At 45.9% G+C, this 23,499-nt stretch overlaps 1 long non-coding RNA gene across 1 annotated transcript; it reads right to left on the reverse strand.

The window, feature by feature from the left end:
- Positions 1–7,038: 7,038 nt before the first annotated feature.
- Positions 7,039–22,402, reverse strand: LOC138667774 (uncharacterized). Its single transcript, XR_011318931.1, has 3 exons — positions 22,313–22,402; positions 7,535–7,901; positions 7,039–7,135 (listed from the first exon to the last, which is right to left on the reverse strand). It is a non-coding gene; the product is annotated as an uncharacterized lncRNA (long non-coding RNA).
- Between the last annotated feature and the right edge of the window lie 1,097 nt (positions 22,403–23,499).

Raw genomic sequence — 23,499 nt, forward strand, 5'->3', positions numbered from 1 at the left:
GGTAATCTGTGAAGGTAGTGTTGACCCATTTACCACTCGAACGGTTACCGGCTTGGCGAGCATCACCAAGGGTATTGCGTGACGCTGGGCAAAAGCGGAAGACATAAAGTTACCCTCTGCCCCAGAATCCACGCATAGCTCGACCATAAGAGTGGATGGGCCTATGGTAATTGTCCCCTTGAAGGACAACTTTGAGGCAAACGTCGCCGTGTCTAGTGTACCTCCTCCAACTGCCACTAGACGCTGATGTTTCCCCGACCGCTGAGGACCCTTGGAGGCAAGGTGTCCTGACTGCTGGCAAACATGACGGACCTTATGTGCACGGGCAGACTGAGACTTGGATCCCGCTCGTGTCACCTCTAAGGCCTCATGTGACTCGGATGCCTGGACTGGAGATTCCAAAGGTTTGGCGAAGGTGGGAGCCAGCCGAAACCTCTGCCTACACTGGGCTCGCTCCAACCTCCGCTCGTTAAAACGGAGGTCAATACGAGTAGATACGGCTATGAGCTCCTCCAGTGTGGTGGGAATCTCCCTAGTGGCCAAAGCGTCCTTCACATGGTCAGCCAGCCCCCTCCAAAATACGGGAATGAGGGTTTTATCTGGCCATTCCAACTCAGACGCTAATGTCCGGAAGTGAACAGCAAAATGGCTGACCATGGTTGAACCCGGAGTCAAAGCCAGCAGTTGGAGCGCTGTATCATGGGTGACTTGAGGTCCTAAAAAGACCTGTTTCAGAGTGTCCAGAAACCTAGGAACACTCCGCACCACATGATCGTTGCGCTCCCACAGCGGCGTAGCCCACTCCAACGCTCTGTCCGACAGGAGAGAGATTATGAATCCCACCTTTGCCCGCTCAGTAGGGAAACGTGCAGCCAGAAGCTCGAGGTGTTTACCACATTGGCTCACGAAACCCCTACAGGACTTACTGTCCCCAGAGTATCTCTCAGGCAAAGGAAGGTGAGATAGGGTCGGAACAGAGGTGGCAGTGGGTAAAGCTGCTGCAGCCACGCTAGCAGCCTGAACAGCTGTTGCGGTAACATCCACCGCCGAGGTTGCACGCTCAAGAGACGCCAACCGGCCCTCCAGCAGCTGGATGTACGCCTGCAATCGCTGTTCATCCGACATTACTTAGCCAGATCCTGGCGCTAGTATACTGTTAGGGTTGGCGGAACGCACCAAATATATTGTTTATTAAAAGGAATTGGTGCGTTCGCAACCCGGGATCCACCGTGCAGGAAAGTACCTGCTGCTAAATAATGGCGGCTCTATATGGTGGTATATACTAACTCTGTTAGCTTCACAGAGTAACCGCGAGAGGTGAGCTCTGTGCCCTGTTAGACTTTCACAGAGGCACAGGCCAACTACCCAGATGTGAGCAGTGAGTGGTCATGCATGCATACTCAATCTCCTCACCGGAGGAGCCAGCATTCTAGGGGCTTATTTCAGCCGGGTCCCTGAACACATACAAACACATGACCATATTGGCACAAAGCATATAGCAAAAGACGATACTAGCGCATGGCCGTGCGGTCATGCGCAGTTTATATAGTTGCAGCACAGGAAGCTGCTACTGAAGTTTTTGCCCTTTCAGGACCTTCCAGAAGGACCAATGGAAAGTGCTGCAGTACCTGAGCATGTTTTGCCCTTTCAGGACCTTCCAGAAGGACCAATGGAATGTACTGCAGCACCTGAGCATGTGACTGAACATGTGGCCCTCGACCTCCAATGGGAGACCCTGCCCTGGGCATGCTCAGTGTGAGTAAACAAGGACTTAGTCCCAGAGAGGCTCGCTCGCCGCAGATCAGTGCAGGGTACCATAGGAAAGCCAGAAAAGGCAGTAGTGACCCTATGCACCGAATCAGCCCCAGCGAGACGCTGGGAGCGACATCTCCGCTGAGCAGAGCCCACTGCGGCCGATACCGCATGGGAGACCGCAGCAGACACGGATCGAGATTCCCCCTGTGCAGCAGAGGAAACTCGACTCCTAACAAGTTACAGCAAGGTTTTTGCTCATTTTCTTTCTTGTAGGCTTTGTACACTTCATCATTTGTAGTCACCCATCCACCCCTCACTTCATAATTTGCCATCCCTCTCAATTCATAATTTCCTGTCCTCCTTCCCCTCATTTCATCATTTGCAGTCCCCCTCCCGCCACTTCATCATTTGCTGTCTCCCTCCCCCTCACTTCATCATTTCCGGTGCCCCCTCACTTTATCATTTGCAGTCCCCATCCTTCCTCACTTCATCATTTGCAGTCCCCCATCCTTCCTCACTTCATCATTTTCAGTCCCCCTCCCCCTCACTTCATCATTTGCAGTCCCCCTTCCCCCACTTCATAATTTGCAGTCCCCTCCCCCTCACTCATTTAATTCATTTTATAAAGAAAAAAATATTTTTCATACTTCCCTCACAGAGGATCCCCAGCAGGCGCAGCTCTGCTTCTGTCGTCCTTGTTTGTACATGTCGGCGCGTAAGATTTGATGTCATCTCGTTCGTGATGATGTCATCTTATGCGCAATGATATCATCTCGTACACGCCGTCACCTGACCAGCAGTCCAGGGAAGGTGGAGTGAGCGGGAGCTGAGCAACCGTCTAGGCTGGGAGCTCCGAGAAAGCTCCCAGGCCCCAGCGCCAAGGTGTGTGCTGCGCACAGGACTTCATTGCACGATGCTGGTAACGCAGTTACAGACGCTGCTCTCTATGCACAGAATATTGACTGAAACCACACCGATGCTGCCATCGGGTTATGTCATTCTGGAACTGTTAATTGCCATTATATTGCCCTACATGCCAACATTTTGCTGGTGGTTTCTTTCGCACTTGCACTTTAGGATAGAACTACATGGGAACTTTGATCGTAACACAGTTGTAGCTGCTACATCAAGGAGCAATACAAGTGAATTGGGTCATACTGCAAATCCTAGAGTGTCAGCAGTGTGACAAGCAAGTTGCAAATAATCTAACAAGATTGGATTTTTTGTAACTTGCTTGTTGCAGTCATGCAACACTAGGGGTCGCAATATCACCCCGTTAACTTATATTGTGCTGCAATATAGCTGTTTGACCTGGCTGTGTCTCAGACAAAGTCGGCATGTAACCCCTGGCTTCTATTTGCACTTTGTCTGCCATGATGATGACTCTGCAGTGTCACTTGCTTATGTATTATCTGCCCCACCCTGTACTAATGCATATGCATTTGTACTGTATATGTAATATCCTAGTTTGACCTGCAGGCGTCACTCACACTCTCCTGATCTCTGCACACTGTATGCTTTTAATTTTTAATAATAATTGTGTCTTGTGAAAAAGTAAATAACAGGGTTTTCATTTACTGTCAGGCAACTAATATCTTAAAAATGATGAGGATTTGAAAAAGTTCCTAAAAATGATGAGGCCCTATTGAAGCTTATCCCAAATGTGTGGGATGGCGATAAGGTCAGGAATCAGTGTGGTCAGTCAAGGTCTCCCACACCCACACCATACTCATCCAACTATTCAGGCCGGTTTATGACAAAGTGGGTCCCTGGACATAAGTGAATGCCAAATGCTGACATATTACAACATCACACACAAACATTTAGGCTGCATTTACATGCGCTGAATTCAGGCTGTTAAACAAGCGCAATCAACAATATTCAACTGGTTCGCTGCTTGTTTACCGGCTTCTTTACACTGGCTGACAAAGAACGATAGGCACAGAACGATCACTAGTGGATCAGTATGTCCCCATACAATATCATTTTATCAAAAGCTCATTTGCAGGCTATTGAATTTCCCGGGAGGATCTGCTCGACAGTTATTCTCCCTTAATTTTCATTTTTAGGAATTTGGGGAATTCCCTTACATGTGATCAGCCTGAGCTCATGTGCACTGACACTGCCTGGGCCCGGTCGTGTGCACACAATGTCAGTGCTCACAGTGTGGGAGGACGTGTTCTTCTCCCTGGCTACTTTCTGTGGCCCTTGCTCTCTACACTGATACGCTCCTCAGAGAGGGAAGATGGCATATCAAATGAAGCCAAGAGCCATATACTCGTATATAAAACTTATCCTCCTGTATAAAGCCAAGCACTGTTAATCAGAAGTAGGAGAAATCCCCAAGGTGTAACATGAGGGGGAGAAATGGTGCACTGAGCCCTTGGCCATGACAAGGATCCAACAAAACCTCCTAATTTGCATTTCAGTTAAAAGTAATTTTCGCAGGTATTGTGCCACATTTTGAACAGTGCTAATGTGATGTGTATAGGGGCTAAGTCCCCTATAGCTCTGTATAACTAGTATAATATTCATTTTTCATTCCTGTTAGAGCACCACTTCAGCGTTTTGTTTTCAGCCCTGAAGTGGCGCTTCTAATCTAAGGTCCTTGACCGTAATCTTATATTTACCAGCTGCTGTCTTCACCTTCAATTGGCATCAATCTGGTTCAGCACCAGCATCTTGTGACCGCAACTTCAGACTGTCTGGAATCCAGTAGTATCTGTCACAAGTAGGGTTGAGCGACCTTCACTTTTATAGGATCGGGTCGGGTTTCACGAAACCCGACTTTTGGAAAAGTCGGGTCGAGTGAAATCGGCCGATCCTATAAAAAAGTCGGGGTCGGGGTCGGCCGAAACTCGAAACCCAATGCAGTGCATTGGGTTTCCATGGTTCCCAGGATCTGAAGGAGCGGAAACTCTCCTTCAGGCCCTGGGATCCATATTTAAGTGTAAAATATAGAATTAAAATAAAAAATATCCTTATACTTACCCTCTGACGCGCCCTGGTACTAACCGGGAACCTTTCTTCCTTAGAATCAGCCTTCCAGGACCTTCGGTGACGTCGCGGCTTGTGATTGGCCGCGCGGCCGCCCATGTGACCGCTCGCGCGGCCAATCACAAGCCGCGACGTCACCCGCGACGTCACCGAAGGTCCTGGAAGGGCTGATTCTTAGGAGGGAAGGCTGTCGGAAGGAAGCAGGGCGCTTCCGAGGGTGAGTATATTCCTATTAGGTATATACTCACCCTCGGAAGCGCCCTGCTTCCTTCCGACAGCCTTCCTTCCTAAGAATCAGCCCTTCCAGGACCTTCGGTGACGTCGCGGGTGATGTCGCGGCTTGTGATTGGCCGCGCGAGCAGTCACATGGGCGGCCGCGCGGCCAATCACAAGCCGCGACGTCACCACGACGTCACGGCAAGGTCCTAGAAGCGCGGATTCGAAGGAGGAAGGCTGCCGGTTAGTACCAGGGCGCGTCAGAGGGTAAGTATTGCAATATTTTTTATTTTAATTCTATATTTTACACTTTAATCTGAATTCCGATACCAATTCCCGATATCTTAAACATATCGGGAATCGGGATCGGAATTCCGATTCCAGATTCAAAAGATCGCCGACTTCATGGCCGACCCCCCACTGGGGTCGGGTCGGGTTTCATGAAACCCGACCTTGCCAAAAGTCGGCGACTTTTGAACAATTTCGACCCGTTTCGCTCAACCCTAGTCACAAGTTCTCAATGCAAGTCTATGAGAGCCAGAGAGAAGTTCTCATAATCTTGCATTGAAAAATGACTTATGGCTTTCTCCAACAAACACTGGAGTTATTTGGCAGGTAACAAACTGCTGCTGATCCATGGGAGTGGTCAGTGGATAGAAAGAGAAGACAGAGGCAGGTAAGCATGAGACTAGGGTCAGGGACTTCAGATTAGAAGTACCACTCCAGGACTATAAACAAAAAGCTGAAGTGGTGCTTTAACATTTTTTCATAACCTCAATGTGTTGCTGTTGTAAACGTAGACGATGGCCTCATGGTGTTAGAGTTCCTTTGTTAGCCATTAAAACAGTGGTCCCCAGCTCCAGGCCTCGAGGGCCGCCAACAGTACAGGTTTTCAGGATTTCCTTAGTATTGCACAAGGGTTGGAATCATCAACTGTGCAGATGATCACATTACCACCGATACAATACTAAAGAAATCCTGAAAACCTGCACTGTTGGCGGCCCTCGAGGCCTGGAGTTGGGGACCGCTGCATTAAAAGGTATCAACCACTGAGGACTCTCAATTCTGACTATTTACTGGCTAACAGTACCAAGATTTCTTTCCTGTATCAGAGTTCCTTTGGTAATTGCTGCTTAGGCCAACCCTATCCAGCCATTTACAAATCTGGGCATAAATATAGAAATATTTTCTGTATTATCAAATAATCATAGACATATTGATGATATTAAAGGGAACCTGTCACCCCGAAAATCGCGGGTGAGGTAAGCCCACCGGCATCAGGGGCTTATCTGCAGCATTCTGTAATGCTATAGATAAGCCCCCGATGTAACCTGAAAAAGGAGAAAAAGACGTTAGTTTATACTCACCCAGGGGCGGTCCCGCTGCTGGTCAGGTCGGATGGGCGTCTCAAGTCTGCTGCGGCGCCTCCTATCTTCTTTCCATGACGTCCTCTTCTGATCTTCAGCCACGGCTCTGGCGCAGGCGTACTTTGCTCTGCCCTGTTGAGGGCAGACAAAGTATTGCAGTGTGCAGGCGCCGGGCCTCTGACCTTTCCGGCGCCTGCGCACTGCAGTACTATCCTCTGCCCTCAAGAGGGCAGAGCAAAGTACGCCTGCGCCGGAGCCGTGGCTGAAGATCAGAAGAGGACGTCATGGAAAGAAGATAGGAGGCGCCGCAGCGGACTGGAGACGCCCATCTGACCTGACCAGCAGTGGGACCGCCCCTGGGTGAGTATACACTAACGTCTTTTTCTCCTTTTTCAGGTTACATCGGGGGCTTATCTACAGCATTACAGAATGCTGCAGATAAGCCCCTGATGCCGGTGGGATTACCTCACCCGCGATTTTCGGGGTGACAGGTTCCCTTTAAGTATATAGTCAGCTAAGTTAGGCTAGGGATCCTCCACAAGTTTGTGATTTTTCCTGTATATATTTGATATGGCTGCTGACAAGACACAGATAATGAAAACCTGAAGCATGAATATTGATTAGATATCTGTAATCCAGAACACGGCTTGTGTACCAGAGAAAACTGTAATCACAACGGTTGGAAAATAAATTATTACACAAATGAAATTGCTTAATGCTCTTTATCGCCAAAGAACCAGCATATACACTAGGCTGACATGTAGTTTCTTGGGATTTGTAGTCTTCTAGGATTCCCAGTACTAAAAAGAAAACATGATTGTTATTTTAAATATTTTCTAGTGTGAAACATCATTTTTTACCACTTCTTTTTGGCATAATTGTGTCCCCTGATTATAAACTAATAATGTTAATTGTAGGAAGTGTAACCGCAGTACCTTACAGTGGCCACTAAACAATATGTGGCACTGCAGTGTACGCTGCCTATATCCAGCCGCTGCCAGGCAGATATCTGGTGCCTGGTGAGTGGTGACCTATAGATCGGTCATCAGTATTTTACCTTTAATAACAAATAATATATGCAATGTAATTGGATTGTAGTTGATTATGCAGAGGGGACTCCATGTTAAAATAAAATGTCCCTCCTGGTGACAGATGACTACGTGGTATTCTTATATGTTGCACTTCTGATCATTTCTTACCTTCATCATGCATTTGCCTAGTATCAATTATTCATATTCTTTTTATTCTCCAAACTCTCTATGTATTTATCTACTAGTTTCATTGGATCATTATCCAAAATGCTTTTAATGAATGCCTCATTTATTGATCCAACTTGAATTTTTTTAAGCATGCTTTCACTAGTGGTTATTAGCTCAGATATTGCTGCAGCATCAAGGTTGAGATCACATATTTTGGTCTTTATTTTTTCGGTGATTTCGTGAAGAATTTTTTTATACTTTTCTGATTGAAGCATGTAGTTTAAAGCAGCTTCACTTTTGTCCAGGATAGAATAGAGTTCGCCATGCTCCTTGGACTTGCACTTGCTGTGACATGTAGTGGAATCAGCTGGAGAAAAAAAATATGTGGATGAATATTATTAACCAGTTCATGACTGGGCCATTTACCTCCATTCCTGACTTGGCACATTTTCAGATTTTATCTTGCATCACTTTTAACAACTCATTGCATTTTTCCTCATTCGAACATTCGAATAATTTTTGCCACTTTTTTTGCAACACATGGGGCTTACGTCTTATGTCATTTTTATATTCAGCTTTTTTCACAATATAGAGGCAAAATATAAAGAAAAATAGGAAATTTTACCACCAAAGAAAAAAAAATATTTTAAATTATGTTTATACATTGGATATATTTTTTTATGGGGGGGAGGGGGGTGGTGTTGGAAACATTTAGTCTAATAGTGTCTCTTTTTTTATATGTTATTTTTCATATAGTTTATATTTATTTATTTAATTATTTTATACAGTAGGCCTCCTAGAAAGTCCTTGGGTGGGCATATTAGCAAATCAATACATTCTTTTTTTGGGGGCCTGATTTTCCTTGTAACGGGCTAGTATATTAGTGTCCACTCTAGTGAGATATCTGCCTCCTGACCCAGCAGCTCCTGTCCTTCCCTATACCCAGCATTCACATGATCACGTGGTCAAGAGGAGACAGGAGGGTAAGAGATGGAGAAGTGTTACAGGGTAATAAACCAAAACTAAGTTCTCACTGGGAAGTCTGGCTGAGTGTGAAAGCAGCTTCCCTCCCCAACAAATATTTAAGATCTATGGTCAGTCTAGAAGTCGATTTTAGTAGAACCTCCCTTTGGACCTTTTGAAATTTTATATTCTGCAATAATCTGATATCCTTCTGTTACATGAATCCATCCTATTATGCGCAAAAGTAAATTAGATTATAACACCCTCGAACTTTGGTTGATTTTGATGGTGTCCACAAGACACAAAAACTCTGCTCACACAATATGCATGCACCCCATGGAATTGCCGGAAAAAGGGCCAATGCTTTTACCTTTTGCATCCATAGACTTCTACAGACCAACGTATGAAAAAAGCGTATAATTTTGGAATTTATCTAGTCGCTCTGAATGTACATTCCGTTTTTCTAATGGAGTTTTTAAATGCATTAAGTTAGGATTGTAAAATACCCTTCACCCCCCTCCCCCCAGTGCTATATACCTACGTGCATCACATATTTTTTTTCATGAGGTGATTTGAGGTTTGTAATTTTATTGTTTTGCCATAATATTTTCCTGAATTGCTTTTAGCTTTTCAGCATGACACATTATTACATGAATTATTTCTAACTTACACCGTAGCATTAATATTATATATCATTAAATGGTTATCACCAAAATCACAATATATAACTTAATGATCACTGAGGTTCTGACAGTTGGAATTCCCAGCGATCCTGAGAATGTGATTCTGGAAGCTGGAACTGAGCTCTGCAGAGCCCCTTGTTAAATGGTGGGAAGCTGCACATGATCAACCTCTGCTCCATTCATTGCTTGCTGGAAAGTCGTGTACAGCACTTGGCTTTCTCCGGCTGTACTACAGACTATGAGTGGAGAGGAAATCAAGCAAGTGCACCACTGCCCCATCCAAAACAGTGCTGGTTCCAGTGCCCACTTCTCAGGATCACTAGTGGTCACTAGGGTTGAGTGAAACGGGTCGAACATTTTCAAAAGTCGCCGACTTTTGGCGAAGTCGAGTTTCATGAAACCCGATCCGACCCCTGTGCGTGGTCGGCCATGCGGTACGCGACTTTCGCGCCAAAGTCGCGTTTCAATGACGCGAAAAGCGCCATTTCTCAGCCAATGAAGGTAAACGCAGAGTGTGGGCAGCGTGATGACATAGGTCCTGGTCCCCACCATCTTAGAGAAGGGCATTGCAGTGATTGGCTTGCTGTCCGCGGCGTCACAGGGGCTATAAAGGGGCGTTGCCGCCGACCGCCATCTTACTGCTGCTGATCTGAGCTTAGGGAGAAGTTGCTGCCGCTTCGTCAGAAGCAGGGATAGCGTTAGGCAGGGTCCATTAACCACAAAACCGCTTGTGCTGTAGCGATTTCCACTGCCCAACACCACCTTCGGTGTGCAGAGACAGTGGAAGCTCCTTTTTTTTTTTTTTTCCTCAGCGCTGTAGCTCATTGGGCTGCCCTAGAAGGCTCCCTGATAGCTGCATTGCTGTGTGTACGCCGCTGTGCAGGGCCGGCGTCAGCACCCGGCAGACCGGGCAAATGCCGGGGCCCTGGGGAGAGAGGGGGGCCCACTCACAATACAGCTGGGAGAGCAGAGCAGGAGATAACATGCTCTCTCCGCCCACACAGTCACTGCTGGCTGCGTTCTCTTAACCCCTATGTGCCAGCTCTGACACAAGCATCTTCTCACTCAGTGAGTGCAGCCAGGCAGGCACACATAGGGGTTAACAGAAGGCAGCCAGTGTGACATTGTGGGCGGAGAGCACGTTCTCTGCTCTGCTCTCCCGCCCTGGCTGGCTGCCATGCTGCTGAAGTTATGAGGCAGATTCAGGACTCAGGAGGAGCTCCTACCACCAGTGCCTGAGTGAGTGGCGCTGCTATATACTACGTGGGCTGCACTGCTATATACTACGTGGGCTGCACTGCTATATACTACGTGGGCTGCACTGCTATATACTACGTGGGCTGCACTGCTATATACTACGTGGGCTGCACTGCTATATACTACGTGGGCTGCACTGCTATATACTACGTGGGCTGCTATATACTACGTGGGCTGCGCTGCTATATACTACGTGGGCAGTGTTATATACTACATGGCTGTGTTTATATGCGATCATGAATCGGGGTATGTGTTAAAGGGGGGGCCCACTGAGACTCTTTCGCCCGGGGCCCTCAAAAACCTGGAGCCGGTCCTGCCGCTGTGCAAACCAACTGCTTTTTTCAAAGCACAAATCCTCTTGTTCCTTCCTTTCTGCACAGCTATCTTGTTTGTTTGTCCACACTTTTTATTTAATTTGTGCATCAGTCCACTCCTTATTGCTGCCTGCCATACCTGGCTGAGATTACTGCAGGGAGATAGTAATTGAAGGACAGTTCCTTTTTTTTTTTTTTTTTTTTTTTTGTGGGAGATTAAGATTGACATTTCTGCTAGAGTGCCATCCCTGTCTGTGTCATCTCTCACTCAGTGGGCCATAGAAAGCCTATTTATTTTTTTGCTTGATTTGGGTTCCAAAATCTACCAGAAAAAATCACAACATCAATCAGTGGGAGAAAAATATTGGCCTCAGGGCTTGTGTGCCACTCCTTACTCCTGTGTGTGCCATCTCTCACTCAGTGGGCCATAGAAAGCCTATTAATTTTTTTGCTTGATTTGGGTTCTAAATTCTACCTGAAAAAATCAATAAATCAATCAGTGGGAGATTAATATTGGCCTTTGGGCTTGTGTGCCAGTCCTAAGCGTGCCATCTCTCTCTCTCTCTCAGATAGTGGGCCATAGAAAGCCTATTTTTTTATTATTTTATTGGGTTTATAAATTTTCCCTGGAAAAAAAAAAAAAGTGGGAGATTAATATTGGCCTCTGGGCTTGTGTGCCAGTCCTGAGCGTGCCATCTCTCTCACAAATAGTGGGCCATAGAAAGCCTATTTATTTTTTTGGTTGATTTGGGTTCATAATTCTACCTGAAAAAATCAATCAATCAATCAGTGGGAGATTAATATTGGCCTTTGGGCTTGTGTGCCAGTCCTAAGCGTGCCATCTCTCTCTCTCAGATAGTGGGCCATAGAAAGCCTATTTATTATTATTTTTTTTATTGGGTTTATAAATTTTCCCTGGAAAAAAAAAAAATGGGAGATTAATATTGGCCTCTGGGCTTGTGTGCCAGTCCTGAGCGTGCCATCTCTCTCACAAATAGTGGGCCATAGAAAGCCTATTTATTTTTTTGGTTGATTTGGGTTCATAATTCTACCTGAAAAAATCAATCAATCAATCAGTGGGAGAAAAATATTGGCCTCAGGGCTTGTGTGCCACTCCTTACTCCTGTGTGTGCCATCTCTCACTCAGTGGGCCATAGAAAGCCTATTATTTTTTTTGCTTGATTTGGGTTCTAAATTCTACCTGAAAAAATCATTAAATCAATCAGTGGGAGATTAATATTGGCCTTTGGGCTTGTGTGCCAGTCCTAAGCGTGCCATCTCTCTCTCTCTCAGATAGTGGGCCATAGAAAGCCTATTTTTTTATTATTTTATTGGGTTTATAAATTTTCCCTGGAAAAAAAAAAAAAGTGGGAGATTAATATTGGCCTCTGGGCTTGTGTGCCAGTCCTGAGCGTGCCATCTCTCTCACAAATAGTGGGCCATAGAAAGCCTATTTATTTTTTTGGTTGATTTGGGTTCATAATTCTACCTGAAAAAATCAATCAATCAATCAGTGGGAGATTAATATTGGCCTTTGGGCTTGTGTGCCAGTCCTAAGCGTGCCATCTCTCTCTCTCAGATAGTGGGCCATAGAAAGCCTATTTATTATTATTTTTTTTATTGGGTTTATAAATTTTCCCTGGAAAAAAAAAAAAATGGGAGATTAATATTGGCCTCTGGGCTTGTGTGCCAGTCCTGAGCGTGCCATCTCTCTCACAAATAGTGGGCGATAGAAAGCCTATTAATTTTTTGGCTTGATTTGGGTTCCAAAATCTACCAAAAAAAATCACTAAATCAATCAGTGGGAGATTAATATTGGCCTCTGGGCTTGTGTGCCACTCCTGACTCCTGTGAGCGTCATCTGTCACTCAGTGGGCCCTAGAAAGCCTATTTTTTGTTTTATAAATTTTGGGTTTATAAATTTTCCCTGGAAAAAAAAAAAAATGGGAGATTAATATTGGCCTCTGGGCTTGTGTGCCAGTCCTGAGCGTGCCATCTCTCTCACAAATAGTGGGCGATAGAAAGCCTATTAATTGTTTTATTTGTTTTCTAAATTCTCCCTGAAAAAATCATTTTATTTTCTTTGGTTTCTAAATTATTCCTGAAAAAAATCATTTTTTTTATATTTTTTTTGTGGGAGATTAAGATTGACATTTCTGCTAGAGTGCCATCCCTGTCTGTGTCATCTCTCACTCAGTGGGCCATAGAAAGCCTATTTATTTTTTTGCTTGATTTGGGTTCCAAAATGTACCAGAAAAAATCACAACATCAATCAGTGGGAGAAAAATATTGGCCTCAGGGCTTGTGTGCCACTCCTTACTCCTGTGTGTGCCATCTCTCACTCAGTGGGCCATAGAAAGCCTATTAATTTTTTTGCTTGATTTGGGTTCTAAATTCTACCTGAAAAAATCAATCAATCAATCAGTGGGAGATTAATATTGGCCTTTGGGCTTGTGTGCCAGTCCTAAGCGTGCCATCTCTCTCTCTCAGATAGTGGGCCATAGAAAGCCTATTTATTATTATTTTTTTTATTGGGTTTATAAATTTTCCCTGGAAAAAAAAAAAAATGGGAGATTAATATTGGCCTCTGGGCTTGTGTGCCAGTCCTGAGCGTGCCATCTCTCTCACAAATAGTGGGCGATAGAAAGCCTATTAATTTTTTTGCTTGATTTGGGTTCCAAAATCTACCAAAAAAAATCACTAAATCAATCAGTGGGCCCTAGAAAGCCTATTTTTTGTTTTATTTGTTTTCTAAATTCTCCCTGAAAAAATCATTTTATTTTCTTTGGTTTCTAAATTATTCCTGAAAAAAATCATTTTTTTTATATTTTTTTTTCTCTAAAGTCTCCCTGAAAAAAAAAAAAAAAAAAAATCTGTGGGAGATTCATATTGCCCCTTCTGCTTGTGTGCCAGTCTTGACTCCTGGGTGTGCCATCTCTCTCTCTCTCCCCAATTGTGGGCCATAGAAAGCCTATTAATTTTTTTGCTTGATTTGGGTTCCAAAATCTACCAAAAAAAATCACTAAATCAATCAGTGGGAGATTAATATTGGCCTCTGGGCTTGTGTGCCACTCCTGACTCCTGTGTGCGTCATCTGTCACTCAGTGGGCCCTAGAAAGCCTATTTTTTGTTTTATTTGTTTTCTAAATTCTCCCTGAAACAATCATTTTATTTTCTTTGGTTTCTAAATTATTCCTGAAAAAAATCATTTTTTTTGTATTTTTTTTTCTCTAAAGTCTCCTTGAAAAAAAAAAAAAAAAAAAATCTGTGGGAGATTCATATTGCCCCTTCTGCTTGTGTGCCAGTCTTGACTCCTGGGTGTGCCATCTCTCTCTCTCTCCCCAATTGTGGGCCATAGAAAGCCTATTAATTTTTTTGCTTGATTTGGGTTCCAAAATCTACCAAAAAAAATAACTAAATCAATCGGTGGGAGATTAATATTGGCCTCTGGGCTTGTGTGCCACTCCTGACTCCTGTGTGCGTCCTCTCTCACTCAGTGGACCCTACAAAGCCTTTTTTTTTTTTTTTTTCCTAAATTCTCCCTGAAACAATCATTTCATTTTATTTGTTTTATAAATTCTCCTGTAAAAAATAATTTTTTTAAAATTTTTTTTTTTTCTGAAGTCTCCCTTTTAAAAAAAACAAACACAAATCAGTGGGAGATAAATATTTACATTTGCGCTTCAGTGACAGTCCTGCGTGTGTGCCATCTCATTTGTTGCCAACAACAACAGAGTGTGTAACATTGTGGCTGATTTTCGTTGTGGTCTCACCCACCTGTAAAGGGGTAGCTAAATCATACTGAAGTTATAGCTCACCGTGTAAGTTGTGTGACAGCAACAAATACCGTTCGTTTGGTAACGTTTTTAAAACAATGAGGAAGTCTGGTGGAAGAGGTCGTGGCCGGGGGCGTTCATTGTCAGCTGGTAATGAGGGTAGTGGTAGTGGTGGAGCATCAGGTGGTCGTGGGAAAAAAAATATTGCACCTAAGTCTGGAGCTGTGGAGCCAGGTTCGTCGTCTGGCTACACAAGGCCTCGAACCCTCCCTTTTCTGGGAGTAGGAAAACCGCTTTTAAAGCCAGAGCATCAAGAGCAAGTTTTGGCTTATCTTGCTGACTCAGCCTCTAGCTCTTTTGCCTCCTCTCGTGAAACTGGTAAAAGTAAAAGCAGCGCGTCGTTAGTGGATGTTCACGGTCAGGGACAAGTCGCTTCCTTGTCCTCTTCAGCAAAAACAACAACAGAGAAGAATGCAGCAGGCGACACAACGGGTTACTCCATGGAGCTCTTTACACATACCGTCCCTGGCTTAGAAAGTGAAGCAGTTAACAGTCCATGCCCATTACAAGTTGAATCTGACATGGAGTGCACTGATGCACAGCCACAGCCAGACTACTATGCTGGTCCTTTGACTCAGACCACAACATTGCCCTCGCAGGGTGCTGATCAAGAATCAGACCCTGATGAGACAATGTTGCCCCATCACGAACGCTATACCACCGACCGACACGGTGACACAGATGAAGTTGCACACGAGCTACAAGAAGAGGTAATAGATGACCCAGTTCTTGACCCCGATTGGCAGCCATTGGGGGAACAGGGTGCAGGCGGCAGCAGTTCTGAAGCGGAGGAGGAGGGGCCGCAGCAGGCATCAACATCGCAACAGGTTCCATCTGCCGGGCCCGTATCTTGGCCAAAACGCGTGGCAAAGTCAAAACCTGTTGGAGGACAGCGTGGCCATCCGGTTAAAGCTCAGTCTGCAATGCCTGAAAAGGTATCCGATGCTAGAAAGAGTGCAGTCTGGCATTTTTTTAAACAACATCCAATTGATCAGCACAAAGTAATCTGTCAAAAATGTTCAACTACCTTAAGCAGAGGGCAGAATCTGAAAAGTCTCAATACAAGTTGCATGCATAGACATTTAACCACCATGCATTTGCAAGCTTGGACTAACTACCAAACGTCCCTTAAGGTTGTAGCACCCTCGGCCAATGAAGCTACTCATCAACGCAACATCCCTTCCGGCAGTGTAGGGCCACCATTTTCTGCACCACCTGCAGTATCTGTGCAGGTTTCTTTGCCAGGCCAAAGCAGTCAGGGTCAGGGAATCTCCAGTTTCGTAGTAGGAAACACTGCATCTAGGGCACCGGCGGCAACAATACCATCTCCCACCGTCTCTCAGTCTGCCATGTCCACCGGCACCCCCGCTAGTTCCACGATCTCCAGCTCTCCAGTCCAGCTCACCCTACATGAGACTATGGTTAGAAAAAGGAAGTACTTAGCCTCGCATCCGCGTACACAGGGTTTGAACGCCCACATAGCTAGACTAATCTCGTTAGAGATGATGCCCTACCGGTTAGTTGAAAGCGAAGCTTTCAAAGACCTGATGGACTACGCTGTACCACGCTACGAGCTACCCAGTCGACACTTTTTTTCCAGAAAAGCCATCCCAGCCCTCCACCAGCATGTTAAAGAGCGCATCGTCCATGCACTCAGGCAATCTGTGAGCACAAAGGTGCACCTGACAACAGATGCATGGACCAGTAGGCATGGCCAGGGACGTTACGTGTCCATCACGGCACACTGGGTAAATGTGGTGGATTCAGGGTCCACAGGGGACAGCAAGTTTGGGACAGTTCTGCCTAGCCCACGGTCTAGGAAACAGTTGGCTGTAGCCGTTCGCACCCCCTCCTCCTCCTCCTCCTCCTCGTCCTCCTGCAGAAGCGAGAGCTCGTCCACAGACCGCAGTCGCACAACCACTCCATCCGCAGCTGCCACTGTTGCACACCAGGTCTCCCATTATGGGGCAGCTACTGGCAAACGTCAGCAGGCTGTATTGGCTATGAAGTGTTTGGGCGACAACAGACACACCGCGGAAGTTCTGTCCGAGTTCTTGCAGCAAGAAACGCAGTCGTGGCTGGGCACTGTAGATCTTGAGGCAGGCAAGGTAGTGAGTGATAACGGAAGGAATTTCATGGCTGCCATCTCCCTTTCCCAACTGAAACACATTCCTTGCCTGGCTCACACCTTAAACCTGGTGGTGCAGTGCTTCCTGAAAAGTTATCCGGGGTTATCCGACCTGCTCCTCAAAGTGCGTGGACTTTGCGCACATATCCGCCGTTCGCCTGTACACTCCAGCCGTATGCAGACCTATCAGCGTTCTTTGAACCTTCCCCAGCATCGCCTAATCATAGACGTTGTTACAAGGTGGAACTCAACACTGCACATGCTTCAGAGACTGTGCGAACAGAGGCGGGCTGTTATGTTTTTGTGGGAGGATACACATACACGGGCAGGCAGTAGGATGGCAGACATGGAGTTGTCAGGTGTGCAGTGGTCGAAGATTAAAGACATGTGTCAAGTCCTTCAGTGTTTTGAGGAATGCACACGGCTGGTTAGTGCAGACAACGCCATAATAAGCATGAGCATCCCCCTAATGTGTCTGCTGATGCAAAGTTTGACGGACATAAAGGATCAGGCGTCTGCACCAGAGGAAGAGGAAAGCCTTGATGACAGTCAGCCATTGTCTGGTCAGGGCAGTGTACAGGACGAGGTAGCGGGCGAAGAGGTGGTGGAGGATGAGGAGGATGATGGGGATGAGTATATTTTTAATGAGGAAGCTTTCCCGGGGTCATTGGAAATTGGTGGCGTGGCAAGGGCGGGTTCTGGTTTTTTGAGGGACACAAGTGACGTAGATTTGCCTGCAACTGCCCCTCAACCAAGCACAACCGCAGATTTGACAACTGGAACTTTGGCCCACATGGCGGATTATGCCTTGCGTATCCTCAAAAGGGACACACGCATTACAAAAATGATGAACGATGACGATTACTGGTTGGCCTGCCTCCTTGATCCTCGCTATAAAGGCAAATTGCAAAATATTATGCCACATGAGAACTTGGAACTAATATTAGCAACAAAACAATCAACTCTTGTTGACCGTTTGCTTCTGGCATTCCCTGCACAGAGCGCCCGTGATCGTTCTCACACGAGCTCCAGGGGCCAGCAGACGAGAGGTGTTAGAGGGGCAGAAATCAGAAGTGGCGTTGGCCAGAGGGGTTTTCTGACTAGGTTGTGGAGTGATTTTGCTATGACCGCAGACAGGACAGGTACTGCAGCATCAATTCAAAGTGACAGGAGACAACATTTGTCCAGTATGGTTACAAACTATTTTTCATCCCTTATCGACGTTCTCCCTCAACCGTCATTCCCATTTGATTACTGGGCATCCAAATTAGACACCTGGCCAGAATTGGCAGAATATGCATTGCAGGAGCTTGCTTGCCCGGCAGCTAGTGTCCTATCAGAAAGAGTATTCAGTGCTGCAGGTTCAATACTAACTGAAAAAAGGACTCGTCTGGCTACCCAAAATGTAGATGATCTAACCTTCATTAAAATGAACCACAACTGGATTTCGAAATCTTTTGCCCCACCTTGCCCGGCTAACACCTAACTTTCCTATGAAAAGGTCTTGCCTGTGGACTCTTCTGAATGGCTTTTCCAATCTCGTAATTTTCTGCACCTGATTGTCCAGCATACGACATGTTTACTCCTAACAAAATGGCCTAACTCCCCACACGGGGCCGTGGTATCGCCACTTTGCGCCAGCACCCGTGAGAGTGCTGTTTGTCTGAAGAGGTGGGTGTGCCCGCTTTTGGTCGACGGCACTGCCACTGGGTCCCTCATAGTACAATAAAGTGTCTCTGGTGGTGGTGGTGCGCACCCAACGTCAGACACACCATTGTAATATGAGGGGCCCTGGGCCTGTACCGCCGGCCACAAGACAGTTCCCCCCCCCAGCTCAAACAGTGCTCTACCACTAGCAAAATTATCTCTCACAGCTTCACCAATGTTTAGTCTATGCGCTGACATCCTTCAATGCCTGGCACTGACAATACCATTGTTTTGACATTTTTGTTATGTTAGGCCTTCGAAGCCTGTCTGCGGTCCGTTCTTTCTACAACTACTACACTGACCAGGCCACTGCTGGCCGTGTTCCCCTGGAACCAATTTAAACTTGCCTACAGCCAGCCCAATTTTGTTATGTTAGGCCTTCTTAGCCTGTCTGCCGTCACTCCTTCCACTAGACTTCCACTGACCAGACCACTGTTGCCCGTGTACCCCTGGAACCAATTTTAAATTGCCAACAGCCAAATGTTATTATGTTAGGCCTTTGATGCCTGTCTGCCGTCACTCCTTCCACTAGACTTCCACTGACCAGACCACTGTTGCCCGTGTACCCCTGGAACCAATTTTAAATTGCCAACAGCCCAATGTTATGATGTTAGGCCTTTGATGCCTGTCTGCCGTCACTCCTTCCACTAGGCCTCCACTGACCTGTCTACTGCTGCCCGTGTTCCCATGGAACCAATTTTAAATTGCCTACAGCCAGCCCATTTTATTACGTTAGGCCTTCGAAGCCTGTCTGCGGTCCCTCCTTCCACTAGGCCTCCACTTACCTGTCTACTGCTGCCCGTGTTCCCCTGGAACCAATTTTAAATTGCCTACAGGCAGCCCAATTTATTATGTTAGGCCTTCGAAGCCTGTCTGCGGTCCCTCCTTCCACTAGGCCTCCACTTACCTGTCTACTGCTGCCCGTGTTCCCCTGGAACCAATTTTAAATTGCCTACAGCCAGCCCATTTTATTATGTTAGGCCTTCGAAGCCTGTCTGCGGTCCCTCCTTCCACTAGGCCTCCACTGACCTGTCTACTGCTGCCCGTGTTCCCCTGGAACCAATTTTAAATTGCCTACAGGCAGCCCAATTTATTATGTTAGGCCTTCGAAGCCTGTCTGCGGTCCCTCCTTCCACTAGGCCTCCACTTACCTGTCTACTGCTGCCCGTGTTCCCCTGGAACCAATTTTAAATTGCCTACAGGCAGCCCATTTTATTATGTTAGGCCTTCGAAGCCTGTCTGCGGTCCCTCCTTCCACTAGGCCTCCACTGACCTGTCTACTGCTGCCCGTGTTCCCCTGGAACCAATTTTAAATTGCCTACAGCCAGCCCATTTTATTATGTTAGGCCTTCGAAGCCTGTCTGCGGTCCCTCCTTCCACTAGGCCTCCACTTACCTGTCTACTGCTGCCCGTGTTCCCCTGGAACCAATTTTAAATTGCCTACGGGCAGCCCAATTTATTATGTTAGGGCTTCGAAGCCTGTCTGCGGTCCCTCCTTCCACTAGGCCTCCACTGACCTGTCTACTGCTGCCCGTGTTCCCCTGGAACCAATTTTAAACTGCCTACAGGCAGCCCAATTTATTATGTTAGGGCTTCGAAGCCTGTCTGCGGTCCCTCCTTCCACTAGGCCTCCACTGACCTGTCTACTGCTGCCCGTGTACCCCTTGAACCAACATCATAAAATTAAAAAAAAAAGTATTTTGCTTATAAAAAAGAAAATACTGGTGAGATATCAAATGCAGACATTTTAACATTAAAAACAAACACACAACTAAAATCTGGTACAGTACTAAAAATTGCCACCAGCTACAATTACTTTCTCCTGCAAGTAGTTAACTGAAAGTTTTTTTAAATTGAAAACACAGATATGGCATCCACCGAGTGTTGTCCTGTCGCGTCTTCTTTATATTATTGCCGAGAAGATGCAAAACAATGAAAATAATAAAATCATTAATTACCAAAATAATAGAGAAAGTCAACACCACATTGCAAATAAACATTCATTCCAAATAAAGAAGCAGGGCGCGTCCGAGGGTGAGTATATACCTAATAAGAATATAATCACCCTCGGACGCGCAATGCTTATTTCCAACAGCCTTCCTTCCTAAGAATCAGCCCTTCCGTGGTGTAGAGAGACGTTGTGTTACACTCCAAGGTGTTCCCCAGGTTGCCTTTCCTGAGCTTCGATCTTCCGGCTCTCATTTAGTAGTTCTTGGAAACTACACTGCATTAGGCCTACAAATAGGGTATGGGGTGTACAGAGAGGGTTTGTTACACTCCAAGGTGTTCCCCGGGTTGCCTTTCCTGAGCTTCGATCTTCCGGCTCTCGTTTAGTAGTTGTTGGAAACTACGCTGCATTAGGCCTTCAAATTGGGTATGGGGTGTAGAGAGAGGGTGTGTTACACTCCAAGGTGTTCCCCAGGTTGCCTTTCCTGAGCTTCGATCTTCATGCTCTCGTTTAGTAGTTGTCGGAAACTACGCTGCATTAGGCCTACAAATTGGGTATGGGGTGTAGAGAGAGGGTGTGTTACACTCCAAGGTGTTCCCCAGGTTGCCTTTCCTGAGCTTCGATCTTCAGGCTCTCATTAAATTGTGGTTAAATGGAACAACTGCATTTGGCGTACTAGTTGGTTTGGGGCCTACTATCGGTGTCTGCCACTCCTTGCTGTTCTCCTGGTTTCCTGTCCTGAAATTCCATTTTCAGGCTCTCGTTAAGTAGTTGTTAATGTTAGACTGCATTTGGCCTACTAGTTGGGTTGGGGCCTACTATCGGTGTCTGCCACTCCTTGCTGTTCTCCTCCACTGAACAAAGCTGTGCCGCCTGTTTACTACGGTTGCCAATTTTGAACTGCATTTCGACTACTTACTGATTTGGCCCTACTCTCTGTGTCAGCCTCTCATTCCAGTTGTCCTCCACTGCAATGCCCCCTGGTTATTCCTGTGTTACCAATTTTGAACTGCATTTAGCCCACTTTATTCTTTGGGCCTATATCTGTGTTTCCACTTCATCGTGCCCATTGCCCAGCCAGTGATAGATGAGTCTGCTGGTACATTGACCCATAACGCAACATTCCCCGTGCATGCTACACAACAACATTGTGACCCTGCTGAAAGTCAGGTTGCTCTTCCCGCATACCATACCACCTTACACGGGGACAAAGAGGAAGGTGCAGATGAAAGTGCAGGTTCCTTCATCAGGTGGGGGGAGGAATACTAGTTGGCGACGTCACTGGCACAGGGCCTCTCATAGTACGCAAAAGTGTTGCTGCCGGTGGGAGGCGCCCCCGCCGTGCAAACACACCGCTGTACTTTTAGGGGCCCTGTGCCAGTGCCAATGCCAACAAGTGGGCCCCCCCTGCTTGCTCAGGTTCACAGCACTTGCAAAGTTGAAATACTTACCTCTCCCTGCTCCACTGCCGTGACGTGGTCCAGATTTCCTGGGCCCACTAATTACTTGAACCAGCCCTACCCCACACAACTTTAGCCAAATGACCCCCAATTTCAAATGCCTTCCAATTATTATAAGGTAAATTACGCTTGACAAGCTTCATTAAGAAGAATGGATGGTTTTGACATTAAAATGGGCACTCTAGGTGTTTTCCTGGCCCCCACTCACTGCCGACTATGCTGCCCCATTGACTTGCATTGGGTTTCGTGTTTCGGTCGATCCCGACTTTTCGCCATAATCGGCCGATTTCACTCAACCCGACTTTTGAGATAGTCGGGTTTCGCGAAACCCGGCTCGACTCTAAAAAGGTCAAGGTCGCTCAACTCTAGTGGTCACCAATGGTCAGATTCTCAGAGATCAGTCTCTCTATAGATAAAGGATAACGTACAATTTCGGGAATAACCTTCCAATATTACAATGAACAAATATTATATTTTCATACCTTGCTGAGTCCATGTGAAAACCAGAAGAGCGAGTAAAGTAATGCAGCGTAACATGGCTGGTTAATGTGGTGACTGCCTGTGAAGGTCTCAAACCAATGATTTGGCCATGAACTATTTATTCTTTCCATTCCTCTTACATAAACAGGAGTGACACTCCCCCATATCTACAATTAAATGATTAATATTATGATTATTTTTGTTAGAATGCATTTTCTCAAATGTCACTACTCAGGGGGCGTTAATCTAAAAATTATATAGACTAAAAGGTCAGGTAAGTTTTGTTAACCTCTTAAGATTTCTTGTTTTTGGAAATGATTTATATGACATCTGATCTGACACCCCAATCAAAAATAAAGCAAGATGAGCCATCACTTTGTTATCATATCTGTTCGTTTTCTTACATATTATTGAATTTTGACTTTCTTATTTGAACATTTTCTAAATTTTAGCTTCACATGTGCAGTGACAGAAATTTTGGATGCTAGTAGATAGGTGCACTCAACTAAGCTCCTTCAGTAGTTATAAAAGACTCAAAATGGCTGATAGCAATGATGTATCGTAAGCCTGATGCAAAAATTAGATATTTATGCAAAAACTTGCCAATGCTTCCCAATTCTTTCCATGACACCTGAGTTTGCTTCTGGATTCAGATATGTGACTAGATGGTGGCCCGATTCTAACGCATTCTATTCTAGAATATGTATGTAGTTTATTTATGAAGATTTCAGAATAATGCAATGAATACACAGGATTCGGCCGGCCGGGCATGCCCAATCAGCGAAGCGTGGTTCAAATCCCAAGCCAATTCGCGGCTGGACTGCATCTGTCGTTGACTGTTTGTGGCCGGCCGGGTGCGACTAATCAGTGAAGCCAGGGCCAGCTCCAGGTTTTTGAGGGCCCCGGGTGAAAGAGTCTGACAGCCCACTTAGCATATAACACAGTCCGCGTAGCATATAACACAGCCCACGTAGTATATAGCATGCCACGTAGTGTATAGCACAGCTACGTAGTATATAACACAGCTATGTAGTATATAACACAGCCACGAACTATATAGCACAGCTATGTAGTATATAACACAGCCACGAAGTATATAGCACAGCCACGTAGTATATAACACAGCTACGTAGTGTATAGCACAGCCACCTAGTATATAGCACAGCACACTGAGGATGTAGCACAGCCC

Source organism: Ranitomeya imitator, chromosome 2 (assembly GCF_032444005.1).
Source record: "Ranitomeya imitator isolate aRanImi1 chromosome 2, aRanImi1.pri, whole genome shotgun sequence".
Lineage (NCBI taxonomy): Eukaryota > Metazoa > Chordata > Amphibia > Anura > Dendrobatidae > Ranitomeya > Ranitomeya imitator.